Source organism: Lepidochelys kempii, chromosome 7, assembly GCF_965140265.1.
Source record: "Lepidochelys kempii isolate rLepKem1 chromosome 7, rLepKem1.hap2, whole genome shotgun sequence".
Classification (NCBI taxonomy): domain Eukaryota; kingdom Metazoa; phylum Chordata; order Testudines; family Cheloniidae; genus Lepidochelys; species Lepidochelys kempii.
The window spans coordinates 122472296-122495431 of record NC_133262.1 but is presented as its reverse complement, the minus strand read 5'-3'; the positions used below and the strand labels follow the sequence as shown (position 1 = coordinate 122495431).

General features: G+C 50.6%; 1 long non-coding RNA gene across 1 annotated transcript; it reads left to right on the top strand.

Moving 5' to 3' along the window:
* The first annotated feature begins 1323 nt into the window (after window positions 1-1323).
* Window positions 1324-16205, top strand: LOC140915075 (uncharacterized). Its single transcript, XR_012160092.1, has 3 exons — window positions 1324-2273; window positions 7296-7708; window positions 14695-16205. It is a non-coding gene; the product is annotated as an uncharacterized lncRNA (long non-coding RNA).
* The last annotated feature ends 6931 nt before the right edge of the window (window positions 16206-23136 follow it).

The following is a 23136-nucleotide window of genomic DNA, read 5'->3' as shown; positions in this document are numbered from 1 at the left end:
CCAAAATGTCTGAATAGAAACAAAATCCTTCCACCCTCACTAGAGCTGTTCCTCAGCCTGTCTTCAGGGCTCCTCCCAAAGCCCCCCGGCTGGGCTCGATAACCCTTCCGATGGGCTTGGCTGCCCCCTTCCCTGGGCCAGGAGGGGAACCCAGTCGTACCCTCCCTCTGGGTGCCGGCCCCGAGCCCTGCACGGCACAGCTAGGTCTGCTGCTTCGCCTGTGCTCCGATTTGCCCTGGGCCACTCCCTACCTCGAGGCTTTTTATGTTCCCCTCTGGATCGCCCAGGCTCTTCGCTGTTTAGAATCATAGAATCATAGAATCATAGAATATCAGGGTTGGAAGGGACCCCAGAAGGTCATCTAGTCCAACCCCCTGCTCAAAGCAGGACCAATTCCCAGTTAAATCATCCCAGCCAGGGCTTTGTCAAGCCTGACCTTAAAAACCTCTAAGGAAGGAGATTCTACCACCTCCCTAGGTAACGCATTCCAGTGCTTCACCACCCTCTTAGTGAAAAAGTTTTTCCTAATATCCAACCTAAACCTCCCCTTCTTGCATTTAGTTTAGTCGGGGTCTCTCCCAGGCCTCCCTGCCCTGAGCTTCTTGCCCGGCTCTCCCACCGCTCAGGCCAGAGAGGAACACGGGGCCCACTGTTGTGCGGAGCCATCTACGCCTGCTGTGGCTTGTAGGTGAGCTGGATGTGCCATGACGAGAATGATGAAAATGCAGCCGGGCCCAGAGCGTGCCATGCTTCCCCCGAACCCTGAGCTCTGTAGAATTCTGGACCGAATTCACGGATGGGGACGCCAGCTGATGTTAACAGGCAATAAATCTAGACCTGATACTGCAGGGATGGGGGAAGGTACTAAAATCTGATTAGAACTGAATGGTGTTACTGTGGACAGGACCAGTTCCCTCCCTCTGCCTCAGTTTCCCCCTGTAAAAGAGGGATGTTGCGAGGCTTACTCCCCTGATGTCCATCAAGTGCTCTGAGATGCTTGGATGGAAGGGCAGAAGAGGTGGTCGGACTGGCTCTGTGGGGTCATGGGGCCACACGCCAGCCCTCGGCGCAGGACAGGTGATGGGTTGCTCAGCCCCAGGGGCTGAGGCCTTGCTGGGGCTGCTGAGCAGTGTGTGTGCTGTGCTTTTCTTACTGTCTTTCTGGAGGGGCCTGCGTCAGGGTCTGCCTGGTCGGCGGCTCAGCGCTCAGGAATGTCTCCCGGCCTCTGCAGGAGCTGACGCATTAACACCCTGAACTCCTGCGGGGCTCTGAGTCACGCCACCGTAACAGGAGATGCAGAGTCACCCAGCTGGGAACAGGGCAGCACTCCTTCCCCACCCTGGCGCTGGTGCCAAAGGAGGGCCCCTTACAGTTTCTCAGCTGCCCTCCCAGCCCACAGGGCGGAGGGATGGCAGTGAGCCATCTCCCTTCTCCGACTGGCCCCAGGCTATGGGATTTTCTGCGTCGCTCTGAGATTGCCTTGGAAAGAACAGAAGGGGGCTGGCCAGGGGATAGGGAGCGTTTCCCCTGCAGGCTGCCGGTTCACAGCCCAGAGCCAGAGTGTGATGGTGGTTTGGTGACTGAGGACCTTTCGCGGCTGGCGCAAACCAGCCCCTTTGCTGGCAGCCTCAGCATGGATTTGAATAGGCCACGGAGACCGACTCCTCCCAGATCCGATCCATGGCCCCTCCGGCCCAGGGCTGCGGCGAGCATGGCTTGTCCTGACGTTGTTCCTCCTCTAAGGATATTCCAGAGTTCCTGAGGTCTCCAGGGTGCCCTTCACCAGAGATGGACTTCTGACACTAACGAACCAGCTGGGCTGGTTTCCTGGTCCCCCTGTAGTGATCCAAGTGTCGGTTTCAAGATCACCGGCCTCAGGAGACAACTAGCTCTTTGCTTCTAGAGAAACTGATTTGATGTAGGCCCTGTGTAAACGTCAGAGTTTGTTTGGGTTTAAATGCTCATGACAAGATTGTGGAGCGACTTAGGAGGTCGAGCTCTGGGCTTAGTTTGGCTTCATTATTCGTTTCCGGCAGTGCCCGCAATGTGCCGGGTGCTGCACAAACCAAAGGAAGGCGCAATTCCCTGCCCCAAAGAGCTTACCATCTGATATGTGCTTCGGAGTCCCCTGGGAAGAGCCTCTTTCAAGTCCCTCTCCCCAGCTCTGATTCACGGATGCCACAAGGCTCGCCGATCGTACCTCCGAGCTTTGGGACTTGGTGAGGGAAGGGAGTCCTCCGTCCCGTCACTCAGCACGATCCCTCAGCTGGCTGGTGAGTGGAACAACCATGGCTCCAAACGCGGATACCCACCCAGTCCATGGCAAGATGGTGACAGTCACGGGAAACCGGGGGTGGGGGTGGGGAATTGTGGAGGTGGGGGGAGGTGGCTGCTGTTTCCAGCCACGATGGTATTTCCCGACCAGGCTCCGACAGGTGCAGAGCGGGTTGTGTTTGGGGCGGGTGTTGCCCGCAGGGAGAGCAGGCCATGGGGAGGAGATCTCTGGCCAGGTGGCGGATAAAGGCAGCGCCAGGAGGCTACTTGCTCTCCAGGGAGGTGGAATTTGCCTTGGTTTGACTTAAGGAAGGACACGACGACTGGGATCTTGGAACTTAGAAATTACCCGACTTGGGTTTGCTCTGAACTGTTAGTCCCAGCCAGGCGGTGCTGGGAGCTGCAGGATCCTGCAGGGGTGATGGGTAAATCACAGGCCAGCCTACAGGAGGCTGCAAAACCCTGTGTGTGAGAGGGAGACGATACCGTCTGTGTGGCATGTGTTGCCCGCTGGGGCATGTGTGCTGGGGCCCCCTCTGTGGTTGACCCACAGAAGAGATGAGCCTGGTCCAGCCTCAGCTAAGCAACCTGGTGTTTTTAGCTCACCCTGCAGCAGCTCCTACTTTTAGTTTTGCAGGTCCTTGGTGCGTCATCCAAGATGGCTGCTGTCACATGCCCGGGCCTCTTTGTGGCTGGATCTCGGCGTGTGAGGCCTTGCTTTGTGCTTGTGTGCACCGCTTTGTGTGTGTGTGTTTGCACCAGGCTGCATTCACACCTGCTTGTGTGCACATGGCTATGGTCCCGGGTGTACACACGGGCGCCCACGTGTGTTTCTGTATGTGCTGCCCGTACACACGTGGGCGCCTGCGGGCTCCTGTTTGAACAGGTGCGGAAGTAGCAGTGTGGCCCTTACGGGCTGGTGCAGAGGGTTCAAGGTGTCCTGTTGCTGTCCCTGAGCGCAGAGAGTTCTCCACGTCCGTATGGCCAGGCAGCTCCTGGGGAACCAGCCCTGAAATCCTGTTTACTCTCCTCCCCGGAAAAGGAAGGGGACTCGCCCCCAGCAGCTCTAGTCCTTGCTGGGTTTGCTCAGGACAACTGCAACCATTCCCTGGCCATGGCGTCCACCTTGCCCCAGTTGCTTACACCTAATTCCTTTCCCTGCCAGGTGACCGCTGTGGGATGCCCGTTCTCACTCATTTGTTCTGCTTTCACCCTGGCCTCTGCCCTGGCCCCCTTTTCTGCTCACTTGTTTTGCAGGTGAGATTCTGATCTCTGGGCAGAAGGGACAGGAAACCCCCCAGGGTCTCTGCAGGCAAAGGAGGCATGTACTTCCGTGGGCCTTAAAACTGCCATATAGATCCCAGGATCTCTCTGCCTGCTTTCGGCACTCCAAAACCCTCTCCCTGGAGACCTCCCACCCACCCCACGCTCAGCTTTCACCTCACGGCCTCCCCCTCTGCTGCTCCTCCTTCGTGGACCGAGCAGAGCAGAGCGTGGGGGCCGGGTAGCTCAAGGGCTGGATGCGGCAGTTCAGAGCTGTCCGTCTCACCCACTCCCACCCGGTAGCAATGGCTACCGGTGCCCTGTGTGTATCAGGGAGAGGCTAGCGGACACCACGGGTGGCAATCGGCACCTTCGTAGGCAACCTGAGCAGCCAGGCCAAGGACCGAGTGGACCACACAGACTCTCATCCCTATGTCTGTCCAGGTAAGGGCTGGGGAACACGCACTGGGCGGTGCTTCCTCGCTTGCCCTTGTTCTGTGTCTAAAGGCAGCGTGGATAGTGGCCAAAGCACAAGGCTGAAAGCCCAGGGCCTCCTGAGTTTTAACCCTGGCCCACCCTCTGGCTCGGTGCATGGCGGGGAAGCACATCACCCCCCACACCCCGCCTGCTACTCTGCTCGGTGGGGCTTATGCTTCCTGCCGGGGGGAGGGTCAGCTAAGTTTTGTGCAGTGCTTTGCAAAGTGCTTATTACATTTTTTTTTTCTCCCCGTGTTCTAAAAAGGCTCCCACATCTTGCTGTGGGTGCTAGGATGACCAGGTAGCAAGTGTGAAAAATCGGGACAGGGGAGGGAGGAATAAGGGCCTATATAAGACAAGCCCCCTAATATTGGGACATCTGGTGACGCTAGTGGGCACACATGGGCCCAAACTGCCCCACACCAATCGGATCAAATAAACCCAGAGCTCCTCCCCGTTACACAGAGCGCTCACCCCTCCCTTTACGTCCCTTTCACTTCTTCTCTGCGGGGAACCCAAAAAGGGAAGCAGGGGCTCAGGCAGGAGGTGCTAGAGAAGGGCTAGCTGTTACTGTTAAGGAGCTGGGCACTTAATTCTCCTAGGAAAATCCCAGTGCAGATCATCATCCCATTGGGGCAGCTTCCGTCCCAGGGGTACATCAGCAGGGGGCCCAAGTGGCAGCCACGTCTTCTTTGCAAGGGAAAGAGAATCTTAATCTCACAGCCTGGCCGCGTTTTAATGTGGGGTCTGTTTCGTGGGCACCCCATTGCATGAGGCCCCCGTGCCAGCCACAGGAACTGCTTGCACAGGAGCCGTTTGTTGGGAAAGGAGTCATGCATTTTTAGCTATGAAACAGCTTGGAACGAGGGGGGGGGGGCAACAGCCTCTGGGATCACCAGCCAGGGCTGTGCACGCCGCAGTCTGAGAGCCCCCAGCGTGTGCTTGTAGCCTCAGCAGGGTGTTAGGCGCTGTACAGACATGAAGAAGCCCAAGTCCCTGCTCCGTAAATATTACAATCCAATCCTGCTTGCAGGGCACCTCCTATTGGTGACTAAGTCCATAGGAACTGAGGCGCTCGGCGTCCTCAACTCCTGTGGACTCAGTGGGACTCGGTCACCAACAGGGGGTGTCCTGCACCTTGCAGGATTAGACCCACCGAGGGAAGGGGATCAAAGTGGTTGAGGGGGTGGGGAGTTGAGCACAAGCTCGTTAGGCCCGTGCTTCTTGCACTGACTCTCTTTATCCTATTCTCTCTCTTAGTACTTGTGAATCATAGAATATCAGGGTTGGAAGGGACCTCAGGAGGTCATCTAGTCCAACCCCCTGCTCAAAGCAGGACCAATTCCCAATTTTGTGACCATCAGCGCTGACTCTGCGGGGCTCAAGCACCCACCAAAAATAATAGGGGTGCTCAGCACCCACGGGGCCGGATGAATCTTTCGTGCGACCCAACCGTGGCCCTGCCCCCTGCTCCACCCACCCTGCCCATGCTCAGCCTCTTCCTCCCGAGGCCCCGCCCATGCTCTGCCCCGAGGCCCCGCCCCCATGTGGCTGCTTCCCCCTGAGGCCACACCCACTGCTCACATGGAGGGGGGCAGAGAGGAGCACCCACCCGCAAATTCAAAAGCCCGGACCTGTGTTGTGACTAAATCGCAGCAGCTGAGTCCGGGATCCCGCTCCTTCCTTTCTGCAGGGACAATCGCCTCTGAAAGGGGGTGACCGGGCGGGGGGGGGGCAGCTGGAACCCCGACCGAGCCCTGACCTGCCTCTTGGCTTTGCATATGAAGCAACCATACAAAGCCGCCCTCCTGAGCCGAGGGCTTGGCGCCCTTCCCCCCGCTCCGCTGCCGAGGCACTGAAATCTTTCGCGGAGACGCTGATATGCCCAAAAGCTAGAGCAATTACGAATTCTCCGAATATCTTTCATAACAACGGCTCCATCTGTCCAGCAAAGTTTGTGTTGGATAAAAAATGGCTCTGTCTTGCCACAACACCTCATCACTCACTCTAACTCAAACAGCACGAGAGACAGGCGAAGGCTGGGCCGCTGGGGTCAGCTCGAATGCTTTCTTTGTTTCCTGTTATTTACCTCCTGGCCCTGGCCTGCTCCAGTTCACCTGCCTCATCCCAAGGATAATATGTTGGAAAGCAGGAACGGGCTGCCACACTTCGGGATTTGCACAAAATCGGCTGGGGGGCAGGGCGGGGGGGGTGATTTTAGCTCAGTTCAGGAGCCGCTTGGATAGGCCCGAAGGCTGATGCCTTGACGGAGCGTGTGTCACGTGGGAGACAGTGACGTGAGATTCCCTCCTCCTTGATTTCAGGTTCTCTGGTCCATTCAATCCCTGGCCTGGAAGTAAGGGGAATTCCCACCCTGCTCTGAACAGAATAGACACACGTCGACCAGGATGTTTGGTTGGACTCTACACCCACGCTCGGCGCACGCCTTTTGAGAGCGGTTAGATTTGCAGGCTAGCTTTGCTCAGTGGATGCCAAGTTCTCTTGAAAATCCAGCCAGGAGCGTCAGCAGACCTGGTGGTCTGAACTCAGTCTCCACCCCGTGGGGCAGCTTTAGCCGATGATTGTTTGTGTTAAAGTAGTGCGTAGAAATCCCAACATTGCTCAGGGGGCCCATTGGGCTAGGTGCTGTACACAGAGCGGGAGAGACGGTCTATGTCCCATAGAGCTTCCAAGCAAAATCAACTAGACAAACAAAAGTTGGCAGGGAAACTGAGGCACAGAAGCAGAAGTGATTTGCTCAAGGGCACACAGCTGGGACTACAACCCAGGTCTCCAGAGGCCTAATTCAGCAGTGACATTGATCCTTGATGTGGTCTTTCAGGGGGTCTCTATTGCACCCTGACTGGCTTTCTCTGGTTAGCCCCTGGTCAGGACAGTTCTTGGCCCAGGCCCCTAATTAGGCCTAGTGGTGTGTGTCAGTCTCCGTGGGCTGTTTCTGGAGGCAGCCTGGTACTGTTACCCCTTCACTCTCCCAGGCCTTTCTGCCTCTCTTCCTGCTTTGAGCCCTCTCCTTTTATAGCAGGCCTTGTTTTCCCCTATTGGCTGCAGCTGTGAGTTCCTGCCTCCATGATTGGCAGCTGCACAGGGGTGTGGCCAGGCTGCTTGCCTGTAGGCAGGAGGGGCTCCCCTCCCCCTTCTGCATCTGCTCAGTATGGCGTTTCTAGACTGCTCTGCACACAGCCTGGCCCCTGGGCCACACTGCTTGCCCTGGGCCTGCTGGCATTCTTTTCTTATTGCATGCTGGTTTCCCTCCCCTGCAGTGCATCTTCTCTAGTGACCGCCGTGACCTGCTAGCCCTGGGGTGCAGTGCTGGATAGCGTCGAACGCCGGCTTCGCCAGAGCCACGCTCCAACCGGTGCAGCCCTTCTCCAGCCAGCTGGCCATGCACAGGCGGCAGGGTGGGAAACCAAGGAGAGACGAGAAGAGAGAGCACCAGCCAGAGAGCACTAGAGAGATTTGACTGAACAGCGGGCCCCCTGGTGCAGCTCCGGTGCCCAGAGTTCCATGGGAATTGCCGTCGTGGATCAGAGCAGGGCTCCCTCTAGTCCAGTGTCCTGTCCCCAGCAGCGCTATGGAACCAGAGGAAGTGTGCGAGCACCCCAACGGAGTGGGAGAGCACCTGTCTTTCCTTACCCCTGCCAGCCAGGGCTTGTTTTGTGCTCTGAAGAATGAGGTTTGTATTTATTTTATGTTTTATCCCAGCTAGTGTAAACGCAGCTGTTCTCGGTATCCCTGTACATCGACTGTGAGGCCAGAGGCGACCATTTTGATTACCCACTCTCTCACCTCTGGTGTAATGAAGGCCAGAGATTTTTACCCAGTGAGTCCTGCACATCTCCGCAATCTTAATCCAGTACTACATTATTGCCTTCTTGTGGCAGTGAGTTCCACAGGCTCACGGCACGCTGTCTTTTACATGTGTTACCTTTTAATGTAACTGACTGTCTCCTTGTTTCTAACATGACGAGGGACTGGACAGGAGCCTTCTTTCTCTCCCATTCATTATTTAATTTACATGTCCTCTGTTTGTTGCACTAACCTAATCTTTCCACTCTCTCCTCTTATGAAAACGTTTCTGAGCCCCTTAGTAATTTTCATAGCCCTTTGCCATTGTATAAACCTCAGCTGGGATGCCACCTTCCGTTCTGGCTGCCTCACCTCAAAAAGAGTAGCGCAGAAAGCAATCAGCATTATTTGCCCCTAATACTCTCTAGCATTGCATTGGATCATTTGGGGGATCTCACTTTATACCAGACTGAAATGTGGCATGTTCCAGCATGGCCCCACCCCTGGGAGCTCTCTATTCCAATCGCACGTGCCCTTTGAGTATCCACTGCGTGATACGGAGCCAGAAATTCTGCTGATAGTAATGAATGAAATGATTATATTAATTCCATTTCCGACAGCACCAAATCCCAGAGCTTTGCACGCCTCATGAAACAGGAGTTTATCTCCTTAACCACGCCTCCCTACCCATCCCACCATACAGCCTGCCGCTGAGCACATGCAAACACAGCTGGGGTATCCTCCCTGATTCCCCCAGGTAAACCTGACACTGGCCCAGTCCCAGCTAGCAGATGATGAAAGATTTAACTTGGCGTGTAATTGATCAGCTCTTGAAAGGTCCCAGCTTGGGTGAGGGCAGTAGTTTGAATTGATTAGACTGTTATGAAAACAGGATCAGGCACCTGCTGACCTTGCCCACATCAGTAGCCTAAGGAAGAGGGAAACGGAAAGCAGGCAGGCAGCAGCTGCTGCTGCGTGGCTTTTGGGCTGGAGGCAGATCAGGGTAAATTTCACCAAGTGTTGATTGAAATATACTGGGTGCTGCCTCCTTAGCTGCATAAGTCTTGATGAATTCTGTAGCTTGACTGGTCATGGGAGCATGGTTTAAGAGAGCTCCTGCGGCACAGAAAGGCACGGTGTTGGCTGAGATTGCAGGAGTGAGTGGCAGTGGTGGGATTCGAACCCAGGGCTTCCTGCTCCTTGCACAGCCCATGAGGCAACGCTGCCCCTCGAGTAAATTGCATCGTTTTCTTCTCTTGATATGCTTATTTTTCCACAATGAAAAACTAAACAATTAGTTGCTATAGTCAGAGTTCTGGAAACAATTGGTCAGAAGGGCTTGTCAGTCAAGCGATTCTCATTGTGTGTTCAAAACTTCTGACCAATAGTAGCTTTTGGGGGTTGATAGTATCATGGCTCAGCCGTCATATGCTATGAAGGGAAATGCCCCTAAACTAGCCCTTGGTCTATTGCTGTTCAGAATTTGTCTAAAAGGTACAATACGGAAAATGCAATACTTCACTGCAAAACTACCTTGGGGTTAATTCACACAGACACACGCCTCTCTCACCCTCTGCGTGTGTTCAATGCAAATAGTTAGGCTTGGATTTTTATTGGCGAACGTCGATTTCACCGCGCACGCACAAACTGACGACAAATATTTCCGTCAATAATACTTTGCCTCTCTATACATTTCAATTAAGAGAACTGCTGCTTGAGAACTTAGTAGAGTTGGATTGAAGGCTATAAGTAAAACTTTGTATATTTTGACACGTGGTGGTGACCATTTGTGCTGTAGCGGTTAGAAAGCGTTTTCTTTTTGAAATCAGTTTCTGCTGTCATGGAATAATTATCGCCTAATCCACCCTGTTGTCTGACTCCCCAATAAATTGACCACAACCATGAACATTTAAATCGATAAAAATTGGGGAAAAAATGCTTCAAACTAACCATCAATATTATCTGTCTAAATGATTTAAAAAATTAATTCTGCCAAGCCTACACATGGTCCATATGTAGAAATGGACCCAAACTGCCATGTTGATAGCCAGATGCCAAATTCACCATACTTCCAGTGTAGTCTGAGTGGGGAGATTAATGTTTCACCAAACTTTTGAGGCTCTTTGGATCCAGGATTTTGATTCAGGCCTTTAAGCAGCATTAAACCTAGAGGCCGCAGATAGGACACTGAACTGGGAAACAAGAGACCTGGGTTTTACCACTGACTTGCTCTGTGACTTTGGGCAGGTCCCTTTGTTTTTCTGTATCCTTTGTTTCTCTTTCTTATTTACTTGCTTTAAAGCTCTTTGAGCTTTCCAGACAGAAGATCCTACATAAGAGCTAAATATTGTTCCTCTCTCAAATTCATCCAGCACTAGTGACTGGAGAATGTATTCTTCACTCAGTGTCCTAACCTGTGGTTGCCATGTGCTTTGAAACAGCTGCAATGATCCACCCTAGAGCTGGCTGCATTTCAGAGGTGGGTGAGGCCATTCTTGTGTGTCTATGTTGTAAAACACTTTGTGAGCTTTTGGTGCTACAGAAATGCCAAATAGCGTTAGCATTGTTTCCTGTCGGACATTTCCTTTCATGAGCTGCAGTTGATTTAACAAACTCACTGGTAGTATCAAAAAGAACAGGAGGACTTGTGGCACCTTAGAGACTAACCAATTTATTGGAGCATGAGCTTTCGTGAGCTACAGCTCACTTCATCAGATGCATGCTTGGTAGTAGGTGAATCTGTTTTAACCGGTTAATGAGCAAAACAAATAAAATCACTTCCTATGTATAGGGGATTTACCATTGCAAAGGTGGATTTTCCTTCAATTCAGACTGGATGCCTTTCCTGAAGAGATGCTTGAGTCAAACCCAAGTTACTGGGCTCAAGTCAGGGATGACTGGGTGAAATTCTTGGGCCTGTGTTATGCAGGAGGTCAGGGGTAGTTAATTATTTTTTGTCAAGGTCCAAATTTCTTGGTCAAGGTATAGTCAAGGTCCAGACTCACGAGAAAAGAATAATAAAAAAGAACAGTCATGATGATAATAAGTAAATAAAAAGATTTCGGGGTCTGTTCAAAGTGTCTGGCTGTCTGGATTTGGCCCACAGTCTGCCTATTGACTACCCCTGGACCAGATGATCTAATGATCCCGCCTGGCCTTAAAATCTATCATCTTATGAATTATCTTTGGTCTTTCCAGACTAAATTTGTGGTTTTAATTGTGCAGGCATGACATTCCATTACTACAGTATTTTGCATTTGATTTCTTAGCTTTAAAAACAAAAGAGAAAATACATTTGCAGATCTTACCATCTGAAATGTAGGGGCCTTTGATCAGGGGAGTTTGTAACTCCACAATCTAAGCAGCATGCCTGCAGCTCGGTGAGAAGACGTGTGCCCTTCGTCCATTGTTAAGGGCCTCGTTGTAGATTTCATGGAACTTTTTACTTTGCAAAAGTAAAGTAAAAAGTGATTCACAAACACTCATAGCCTTTATGAAATCAAAAGCAGTTTTTTTCAAACCAGACTGAGACACTCGGCCTCAAAGGCCCTGTTGACACGAGGAAAACTTGGAAGCGTATTTCTGCTCCAGGGCAGTGCCCCTGGTGCTACCAAAGGTAGATGCTATAATATAAAGAAGGGGGAAAGCATTTTTGTTTATATTGTGAACTTGTTCGACAGTAGCTCTTAGAGGCCCTGTTGTGCTAGGACTGTACATTTGTCATGAGTGAGGGTCTCAGTCCTGAAGAAATTCCAAGCTAGACAGAGACAAGGAGAGGGAAATGACTCACCCAAGGGTACAGAACCAGAAATAGACCCCAGATCTCCAGAGTCCCAGCTCAGGGCACTCTCTGTTAGCCCATGTTGCTTCCTCTCTTACTATTCTTAGAACAGGGGCTCTCAAACTTTTTTTGCTGGGACCCCCTTTGAAAATATTTCAGGCTGTGACGACCACCCCCAAAAAGTGACAATTCCCCCCCCCGTACGAGGCCACCCCTACTTCTGCGCTGCTGCTGGGGGTAGCACTGCCTTCAGAGCTGGGCACCTGACCAGCAGCTGCCGCTCTCCAGCTGCCCAGCTCTGAAGGGCTCCGTCTGTCAGCCCCACGCAGGGTTGACAGCTGGAGCCCCGGCATGTGCAGGGGCTGACAGCTTGCAACCCTCCCATAATAACCTCATGTCCCCCAGTGCGAGAACCCCTGGCTTAGAAGATATGGGGGTGAAAATGCCAATGGTAATGCCAGTGGGGCCAGCCCAGTAGAAGGCAACACGTCCTCCTTGTCCCATTCCAGCTGTGCCCGAGGACAACGCGGACAGCCTCAGATTTCAAAAAGAAAAGGAGGACTTGTGGCACCTTAGAGACTAACCAATTTATTTGAGCATGAGCTTTCGTAAGCTACAGCTCACTTCATCGGATGCATTCAGTGGAAAATTCAGTGGGGAGATTTATATACATAGAGTGTGTATGGTAACTGTAGTGTGTATGGTAACACCCATTGTTTCATGTTTTCTATGTATATAAATCTCCCCACTGTATTTTCCACTGAATGCATCCGATGAAGTGAGCTGTAGCTCACGAAAGCTCATGCTCAAATAAATTGGTTAGTCTCTAAGGTGCCACAAGTACTCCTTTTCTTTTTGCGAATACAGACTAACACGGCTGTTACTCTGAAACCTCAGATTTCAAAGTGCAGCTTTTCACCGCATGGGAACAGTATTTGTAATTTGCTTTCCCATAACTCTCATTTTCTCAAATTTACCACACCCTAACCACAAATCATTCACCAAAAAGTGAGTGGATTAGAGCAGGTGTATGCAGGAGAGCGCCATAGAAACGGCTCTGCCGATACAATCTGAACATCCAGGCCGAGAACTGGTCCCAAGGCGACTCAATGGGAACAAAAAGGAAAACAAAGGGTGACGCTTAGGGATAATTCCTAGCAGTGAGATCTCTTAGGCAGCTGAACAGCTGCCTAAAGCAAGCGGCTTGAATCATTTAAACATAGACTGATCAAAGCACTGGAGAAGAGACTGTGTGATTATTTATACAGCCAGAGGCCCGCTCTGCGCAAGACAAGGAAAGGAGCAGCAGAAGAAAGGTCAAAGTTCGCCAAGCCCGGCAAAGCCAGGCATAGCGCCCTGAGTCTCCAGAGTCTCTGTCTAGTGGAGACGACACTGCCTCTGAACCGGAGGGGACAATCCTGACCCATCCGAGAGAGGGTGCCGATGGTGAAGTGGTAGATTTTTGTTTTTCTCTCTCAATTTTCTCTGATCTTATCTACCCTTGCCCGCCTCACCATCAGGAAGAAAAAAACCCACTCCGCAGCCTGCGACGTGTAGCGTACAGAGTTCACCGTGCTGTACTAATCGATCTGATATCATCCAGAGGCATTGCATGTCGTATCCCGGTGCACTTCAATTGCCACCATTTTATCTATTTTTAGAGCAGTCGTGAGCCCCATTAGCATGATTACTGCTCCAAAAACTTTACAACTCACGGCTTAATACGCTGCTGAGACCCAAGTGTATTTCATACTTTAGAGAGAAACTAATAGCTGCAAACATCTCCTGTTGGTCCCTACTCAAAAGGCGGGGGAATCTATTTATTTCAATAGACTAGATCAGAGTATTTTGTGGGATGCTGGTCGGATCCTCAGGCCAGATCCTAGTGAGCAGCTGTCCTCATCACCCTCTCCCGCTTGCTCCAGCCATGTCACTTTCAAGCAAATCTGCCAAGCAGACAACTATTTTCTCCTCTTTGGAGCTGGTCCCTTCGGGTCAGGGCTGAGGTATGTTGCTTGGTGAAGTTGGAGCTGCTCGGGGCCTAATCGGGCTTTTGGGCCAATGTGTCACTGCTGCTAAGCGCAACCAGCAATGAAAATAAACAGCTAAAGGCAAAATCTCATTGCCCTGGTGGGAGCTGCACTGCAAACCAAAGAGGATTTGTGGGAGCTGTCGTTAAATTCAGCAATTCCACTGCACGTGGTGGGGGACAAGGAATTCTTCTTCTGAAAACCCCTTGCACAGATCTCAGACCCAGACGAAGGGGAAGAGCAGCATGCTGTGACCTATCACCGAGTGCTAAAGTTCTCTCCATAATCTCTCAACACAGCATCCAGGACACTGATAAAAGCTGTTGTACTCTCCTGGCACGTGCTCCCTCCTTTGCCCAACTCGCTCCTGTAGATTTAGCCTACAACCAGTTTATAAAGGGGAATTGTCCTAACAGTAGTTAAGAGAACATGGTAATGCACTTGCATATGTATGTATGTGTGGCAGAGCTCGCTGCTGGGTACAAGTGGTATTACTCTGCTGTGTCTCATAAGCTCCGTACTGGTAGACATTCATGGAGGTTCTCCTACGGCTCAAGTAGCAGTAGCTTGGGATTTTGGAACAAGGTGATTGGCGTTCCAGCCCCCTTCCTGCAATGACGTTCCAAGCAGACAGCGTGCGTGTTTGTTACACTCCTCAGCATTCATATAGTGCTTGACATTTTTTTCAAACAAACTGCAGCTAATTAAGCCTCACCCCCACCCACCCTCCACTCCCACGCACAGACTCTGAAACCCAAAGGCCATTCCAATTGCTCCTGCTTTATCTCTGATTGCCTTCTGGACCACGGCTTGGAAGGGCAGCTCGGAGTCACGACACCTCGTGATGGAGGAAAATGCGAATCAACACATGGACAAAAAAATTCTCCAAATACAAATTCGAGGAGAAGTGCACAAAAACACCTTTGGGGTGAGCTATTTCTGAGCCTGAGTGGGCACTTTAAATAGTAACCTGCTTCATATTTATTCTTAGATTTGTTTGCAAATTTCATGTAGCTGGTGATTTTTAGAAAACTGAAACCATTTTTTTCTCCCATACTCCAGGGCAGCAGCCCAATATGCAGGAGCGACCCACTGATAACACCCTGGAGTGTGCATGCCTAGCCCACACGAAACACCCTCCACTGCTCAACTGTGCATTTGTGAGCCACTATACAACAACAAACTATTGTGTAAAACCCAGTGTTCATGAGAGACTCTACAATAACAATCCAAAGCATGTAATTCAGTCCTCATAGGCAGCCCTAGCAAATGAGTAACGGGAAACCTTACAGCTGACCTGTGGAACTCATTGCCACTGGATGCTGAAGTCAAGAGCTTGCTAGGGTTCAAAAGAGAATAATCTATTTAGCTGGAGAATGAGATTATCCAGACTAGATTAAAATGAATAAAAGGGATATTGAACCTTCCTGCAGCAACGCCTAAGCCAGTCACTAATTGGTTGGGATTTGGATGAACCTTCTCCTGTGAGTGGCTTCTTCCATAATTGTGTGCCTCAGGAATCCTTTCACCTTCCTGTGAAACATCGCTGACTCCAGCAAGAGCCAGGCCACTGGACTACATGGACCCTAGAGCTGCTCCAGTCTGGCATTTCCCATGGAATGAGCTGGGAGAAGACTTTTTTTAATGTGAAGAATACCGTGAGAGTCCTTTAAAGAACAAAAGGGAAATAATCAAAACCAGAATGAATTTGTAGATGCCTGGCAAATAGTTCCGTCCTAGGCCTCTGAGCCAGCCAACAAGTCGCTGATCGGTCTTCTCTGATGCATGGGAGGCTGCCTTGACGATTTATGGGCAACGGAGCAGGAGCAAGAGGCATTGGGAACACGATCAGCAATGGGAATGCCAGTCATTGCCTTCAAAGGCGTCATCGGGGTGCTTTGATTGGAAATTGTGTTGCAAATAATAAGACGAAACTCGGCAAGAGGGCTTTAGGGAGGCACCCGAGTTCAAAACAGCGGCAGAAGATGTTTTCATACATTCATAGCATTTAAGGCCAGAAGGGACCATTGTGATCATCTAGTCTGACCTTCTGTATAGCACAGACCAGAGAATATCACCCAGTCACACCTGTATCTCAGCCCAATAAATGGTGTTTGACTCAAGCATATGGTCCAGAAAGGCCTCTGGTCTTGAGCAGAAGACTTCAGGAGGTGATAAATCCAGCACTTCCCTTGGTAGTTTGTTCCAGTGGTTAAAAATTTGTGTTTGATTTCTGTTTTGGAGTTGTCTGGCTTTCCTTGGCCTAGGAAGGCCTATTCCAGATGGTACAATGACACCTCCCTTTGAGGCACCCGACATGATGAGACTGCAGGTGAACACAGGCAGGGTTGATTACCTCTCCTGATGAGAGAGAAACAGAGATTTCCACAGGGAAACCTCCAAGCTGCCCATCCAACCCAGGCTCTCTCTAAATGTTGACCCTTATATTTTTATCACATTTACTATTAAGGTTCCATTTATAAATGGCTTGTAAAGAGTTAATACATAATTCACAGACGTGATCGGCATGTCACCCCCATGAGCAGGATGTGTCATGGAGGTTTAGAAGCATATTGGTGGAGGGTGTTTATAAATGTTTATATGCCCCGGCAATAAGACACCTGTTGTCTTGTCTGGACTCTGTTTGATCAACCATCTATTAAAACACCTAATCGTGTATTAACCCTTTATAAACTATCATTAGAACTTAATCTCAAGTGAGACTTTTTTTAAACTAAAGCCATAAGAATTTTCCTTCTTTCTGCATTTTTGCTTTCAGAAGAGGAAGTCTGGGTCAATGGTTGGGCCGCTAACCTTGGACTCAGGTGACCAGGGTTTGGTTCCTGGCCCCACCCCTGACTTCTTGTGTGATTGGGGGCAAGAGGCTTAGGCTCAGCTCCACAAATGTATTTAGGCTTCTAACTTCCATGAAGCAGGAACTGCGATACCTTTGAGAATTTGAGCCTTTGTCTGGTTGTGTCTTGGTTCTCCACCTGTCTAAAGCAGATGAGGGCACAGCCCTCCCTCACTGCAGTGTTGTGAGGCTAAATACACTAAAGATTGTGAGAAGTACCAATATGACAGTAATGGGGACAAGATAAGTACCTGTGAGCACAAATCTGAGATGATGCCTTTGACCCTATGCATCTCAGACAGCAACTGCAAGCCTGCCTGTCCATCAGTTTGTCACACAAGGATCACCCAGTGTTTTTCTACGCTGCCCTTTGTACACAGAGCGCTGTCCCAGGCATCAGCTGTAAGTCACTGCCCTCGCCTTCAAACCTGATCTCAAGACCCATCCACCATAGGTACTGAGTTTTACTTTTCCCTGGGGGTGCCCCACACCTGAACCACCCTGAAGCCCTGCCCCCACTCCACCCCTTCCCCTGAGGCCCCGCCCTTGCTCTGCCTCTTCCTGAATCATAGAATCATAGAATATCAGGGTTGGAAGGGACCCCAGAAGGTCATCTAGTCCAACCCCCTGCTCAAAGCAGGACCAATTTCCAGTTAAATCATCCCAGCCAGGGCTTTGTCAAGCCTGACCTTAAAAACCTCTAAGGAAGGAGATTCTACCACCTCCCTAGGTAACGCATTCCAGTGTTTCACCACCCTCCTAGTGAAAAAGTTTTTCCTAATATCCAATCTAAACCTCCCCCACTGCAACTTGAGACCATTACTCCTCGTTCTGTCATCTGCTACCATTAAGAACAGTCTAGAGCCATCCTCTTTGGAACCCCCTTTCAGGTAGTTGAAAGCAGCTATCAAATCCCCCCTCATTCTTCTCTTCTGCAGGCTAAACAATCCCAGCTCCCTCAGCCTCTCCTCATAAGTCATGTGTTCTAGACCCCTAATCATTTTTGTTGCCCTTCGCTGGACTCTCTCCAATTTATCCACATCCTTCTTGAAGTGTGGGGCCCAAAACTGGACACAGTACTCCAGATGAGGCCTCACCAATGTCGAATAGAGGGGAACGATCACGTCCCTCGATCTGCTCGCTATGCCCCTACTTATACATCCCAAAATGCCATTAGCCTTCTTGGCAACAAGGGCACACTGCTGACTCATATCCAGCTTCTCGTCCACTGTCACCCCTAGGTCCTTTTCCGCAGAACTGCTGCCTAGCCATTCGGTCCCTAGTCTGTAGCTGTGCATTGGGTTCTTCCGTCCTAAGTGCAGGACCCTGCACTTATCCTTATTGAACCTCATCAGATTTCTTTTGGCCCAATCCTCCAATTTGTCTAGGTCTTTCTGTATCCTATCCCTCCCCTCCAGCGTATCTACCACTCCTCCCAGTTTAGTATCATCCGCAAATTTGCTCAGAGTGCAATCCACATCATCCTCCAGATCATTTATGAAGATATTGAACAAAACTGGCCCCAGGACCGACCCTTGGGGTACTCCACTTGATACCGGCTGCCAACTAGATATGGAGCCATTGATCACTACCCGTTGAACCCGACCCTGCTCCACCCTCTCTCCAAGGCCCCTGAATGCCTGCCGCTTGCTCCTCTCCGCCTTCCCCCAAGCTGTGGCTGGTGGATGCTGAGCACCCCCATTTTTTTTTCCTGTGGGTGCTTCAGCCCCAGATCATCCATAGAGTCAGTGTCTAGGACCACCTCTTCCATGGTGCCTATAGGAAACCAGCCCATTCATAATGGGAAGATGGGGATAAGTGGCACACCCTAAAAAGAAAATCACAAACATGCAGCCCATTTTGTATCATGGTCTTACCACCCTTCATATGTCACTTGTTTGCTTAGACTGTGTCGCTACATGTGTTTGTACAGCACCCTGCACAAGAGAGGTGCTGCTCCTGATTGGGACCTACTGTAAAACAAGAGATGTTTGTTCCTAGAGATAATCTTGACCTGCGACTTGCAGTGTGTTTGGATCCAGGTTTTGAGGTGGCCTGTGATGGTGAATGGAGCCGGCTGCACAAGATGGACCCAGATTCAATTCCACAAGGTTCCGGTGTTCAAGTTTGGGCCCTTTTTTTATTTTTCTGGTCCATTAGTGGGGTGTTTGGTTTTTAATGGCTGGGTTAACCTGTGGATGATTTTTAAAAGGCAGCCAAGAACAATGGAACCGTTTTGTGGCTACCGCCGGTCATGTGTTTTCCTCTTAGTAACTCGCGCCCCAGCAAAATAGCCAGCATGTCACGCCCTGCTGTGATTTGTGGATTTGGTATCATAGAATCATAGAATATCAGGATTGGAAGGGACCTCAGGAGGTCATCTAGTCCAACCCCCTGCTCAAAGCAGGACCAATCCCCAATTTATGCCACAAATCCCTAAATGGCCCCCTCAGGGATTGAACTCACAACCCTGGGTTTAGCAGGCCAATGCTCAAACCACTGAGCTATCCCTCCCCCCGAATCTGACATGCCTGACTCAGAGCCCGCAAGGGCCTGGCCTGGATGAAGTGATCACAGGAGGAAAGCTATCTTATTTGGCTGCTAGGGCTCATGGGACCAAACCCACCCCCACGCAAGGAAATTCTGCGACAGAATTCCAGTCGCTTATAGCGCTCAGTCTCCATTCAGTCCTTGGCTGTTCTGCTGAAGCAGCCAACAAAGGAGTCTACAAGAGCCACTTCCAAAGCCCGCTCTTTAGAAATCAGCTTCTCTTTGGCTTTCCTGCCGGTGATCAGGATTCTGTTCTCTGGAGAGCGCCAATGGGCCAGCACTAAATGATCTGTGAGACGCGACCCACAAAGGGCCCCAAAATCAGCCTTGGTGCAAGCTGGAGCCACAGACCCGTGTCTATATGGCTTTTGTTTGTCAGTAGAAGCGTTTAGGGAATCTTTCCTTGCTCTGTTAGGAGCCGCACGTACTTTGTCCATCAGCTGTTGGCTTCAGGTTGGAGAGAGGATATGGTAGTGTGTCTCCCGAAGACCTGATTAAGCCTGTCGTGTACAGTCAAGGGCAGGGGAGTCTGCCTGGCTCCGCAGAAGTTAATTCCACATGGTCTCTCTCGGAGAGGAGATTGCTTTTCAGCTGAGCTCTAACCCAGCCTTTCGTGTGGATTTTTGCCCTTATCCAAAATGGTGGCAGGCTGCCCTCAGCAGAGATGGCTACCATTTCCCCTCAGGCCTGTGGAAGCAAACTGCTCCTAGTCAAGATGGCTGCCATCTCCCATTATTTCCCAGTGGGACTGAAGCCAGGCTGCCCTCTGGATCTGGGTTCAGTGGTTAGGAAACTGGCCAGGGAACTGCGAGCAGCCTTGCAGGAGGGTTGCAGAGGAATTGGGGGAGAGCAGGGTAGACTGAGGGGATGGGTGGGAATCTGGGGATGAGAGGGGCTGACTGCAAGGGGATGCAGGAGGTAAAGGGGGGAGCAGGGAAATGTGGGTGCAGGGGAGATGGGGGCTGGGAAAATGGGTAGGGAGAGAGAATGTAAGTGGTAGGATACTGGAGGGAAATGGGGGCAGGTGGCTGTGGGACAGTCTGACAGAAGAACGTGAGTGGGGCAGGAGGCTGGGTGGGGGCTCAGAGGTGTTAGTGACAGCAGGGGGCCCAACTGGGGAATGTTGATTTGGCCACCCTGACTATAGCTAATGAATAAATGCTTGTGCTCCAGGTATCAGATACCAAGGTGATGGGCACCTTAGAAACACCCGACATAAGGGTAGCTTTTGGTCTGATCCCTCATATAGGAAGAGACAGCATTAATCAGATTAATACAGTGGACTTAATACAGTGGTGACGCCCAACCTCCGGAGCCTATATTGTGACCCCCCCCAGGGGTGGGTGACTGTATTAGGAAAAGGTGTGTTGGGTTACGAATGGAAAATGTGTCCCCTAAGGCAGACCCCACAATGTTAAAGCTGTGAGCCTGTAAGCAGAAGCCGACTATTGCCCGGTGGCAACTGCTCTGCAGCGCCCCCACTGGCTGCCTGCTGTGTTGCAGGAGAAGGAAGCGCGTAGCTTCTGGCTGTGGGACTCATCTGGGGAGAGTGGAATAGTGACTCAGCGGGTGTAGGGGTCGAGTCAGGAGAGCATCCCTATAGGTGTGTAAATCACCTGGCACATGCTTCAATGCTTGCCTGAATCTCCTAGCAAACTGAAGGTGGCAAGAGACATTGCTTGACCCTGTTTCAAGCCGCCTGAGCCCTCTGTCAGTAGACCATCCTCTTTCTTTGATCTCAAGGAGTCATCCTGAAAGGACCGTATTTTTTGTGTTGTGTCCTTTCCAAATATACACAGGTCTAGATCCATAATTGCTCCTGGTACACAACCAGCACTCATGTTTGACTAGCACGCATTCCTGGCCTAATTTACACCGATATCTTTGTGCTTTTAAAGGGCTTGCTCTTGGGCAAACAAAACTTTTGGTCTTTGGTGAGGAGAGTTGGTTTGGTGGTTAGGGCACTGGACTGGCAATTAGGAGGTCTGGATTCTATTCCCAGCTCTATCCCTTTGGGCAAGTTACCTCACCTTTCTATGCCTCAGTTTCCCCATCTGTAAAAGGGCAGGGGGGAGTCGCTTCTCTACCAATCAGGGGCGCTGTGAGGCTAAATGGATGTTTGCAAAGCGTGCTGGGATGGGTAGGTGGAATGTGCTATATAAGTTTGAAGCATTAAAATAGTATTTTGTTAGAGCGCTCAGTAACTTCCAGGGCAGTGAGTTTATTAACATGCATGTGATGCTAGTTGTTCGGAGGCAGCAGGGTTTAACTGTATGACCCATGTAGAAGAGGAAGGAACGGCAGAGAAACAGGTCCTTAAAAAGCATAAATACAGATTACAAAGGTTACAAAAAGAACAGGAGGACTTGTGGCACCGTAGAGACTAACAAATGTATTTGAGCATAAAATTTATTTATTTGAGCATGCATCTGATGAAGTGAGCTGTAGCTCACGAAAGCTTATGCTCAAATAAATTGGTTAGTCTCTAAGGTGCCACAAGTCCTCCTTTTCTTTTTGCGGATACAGACTAACACGGCTGCTACTCTGAAACCTGTCAAAAGTTACAAAATGTCTCAGCCAGCCTGAGACCCGCGAGCCCGAGTCAGCTGACTGGGCCAGCAGTGGGTGTTTAAATGCTGTATATATAGACGTAGCCTGAGCGGTAAGACTTGACTACAATCCTGAAGGTCGTGGGTTTGAATCTCATTTGATCTCATGCTGAAAGGCAACCTCTAGTTCCCCCAGCGCTAAATAGGTACCTGATCCACCCGGTTAGGGCATTCAAAGGTAGTCAGTGCTGGCCCCTCTCTTGTGTACCTTTTGGAGTTCATTTTCCATGGTCCATTCAGCTCTCCGCTGAGGCGGGCAGCAAGAAGCCGTTACTTCCGTGTGCTAAACATTTGTGAAGTGTTGCCATGTGCTGTTCAGCAGCTGCTGCGTTCTGCCCAGAAGTGGCTGCATTTTACTGGGGGATGAAGTGATCCCTGAGTACGTAGTTAAGCCCTCTGGAAATATGAGGAGGAGTTCTATATGCAAGGCACCAAATTCATCAGAGGACTATTGTGAGGGTATATTTCTAACTGAATGTGCTGTTCCTCAACAAACCTCCCTACCCAACAAGTGCTGAGATGTCATAAACAGCTCAGACAAAAAGTTTGGGCTCATCCAGGGGAGTATGAACAGTCCTCGGGAACAGGCTTCGGGAGGGCTGGAACCAGGCCATGGCCCTGTAATTACAGCTTTGACTGCTTCATACATTCCCATACACTCTGGACACCCTTGCACTAGGGGCTGCTTGCTGTGCACCCTGCTGCTGGTGGAATCCCATGGAGAGGAAAGCGGGAAAGGAGGCCTCTCAGTATTTCCCATGTGCCCATCCCCGTGGTGTCTAGGCATCTAGGGCCGTGCGTGGCTCCAGAATGAAGTGGTTCTATCCGCATGAGTGAGTTAGGCAAATCATGCCAAACAGGTGCCAATAAAACCTTTATCCCCTTCCCTTCCCCCAACTCCAACTCGCTTTTTAGAAATGCCGCATCTAACAGAAAACCTGTTCAAATAAACCCCACTCCCCATCTAATGTTTAAACCCCTTTTTAATTGCTCCACCTACAGAGCCAGGCCTGGAAAGGAAAGTTGAACTAATGACATTTGAGGAAATATCCCTCAAATAGCTTATCTCCACTCATCTCAGCTTTCCGAGCAGATAGAGCTGGACCTGCTTGGGCTAGAGAAGTAACTGCTGGAAAATCCTCTCTTTCCGACTGTATAAAGAGCCCACTTCTAGCCCTCAAGTGTTGCGAGCAGGGCCGGCTCTAGGTTTTTAGCCACCCCCAAAAAAAGAAAAAAAAAAAAGGTGGCGGGAATGCCGCCCCTGGAATTGTGCCGGCCCAAGCACGTGCTTTGCTGATGCCTAGAGCCAGTCCTGGTTGTGAGATATCGGAGCTTTCACGCCACACCGTAGTGTATTACACAGGCCTTGTCTGCACTAGGGTTTGGAAGGTGTTTGCTAAGCGATTAACATGTATTAGCATAGACCAGTGGTTCTCAACCTATTTACCATTGTGGGATGGTCCTGCTTTGAGCAGGGAGTTGGACTAGATG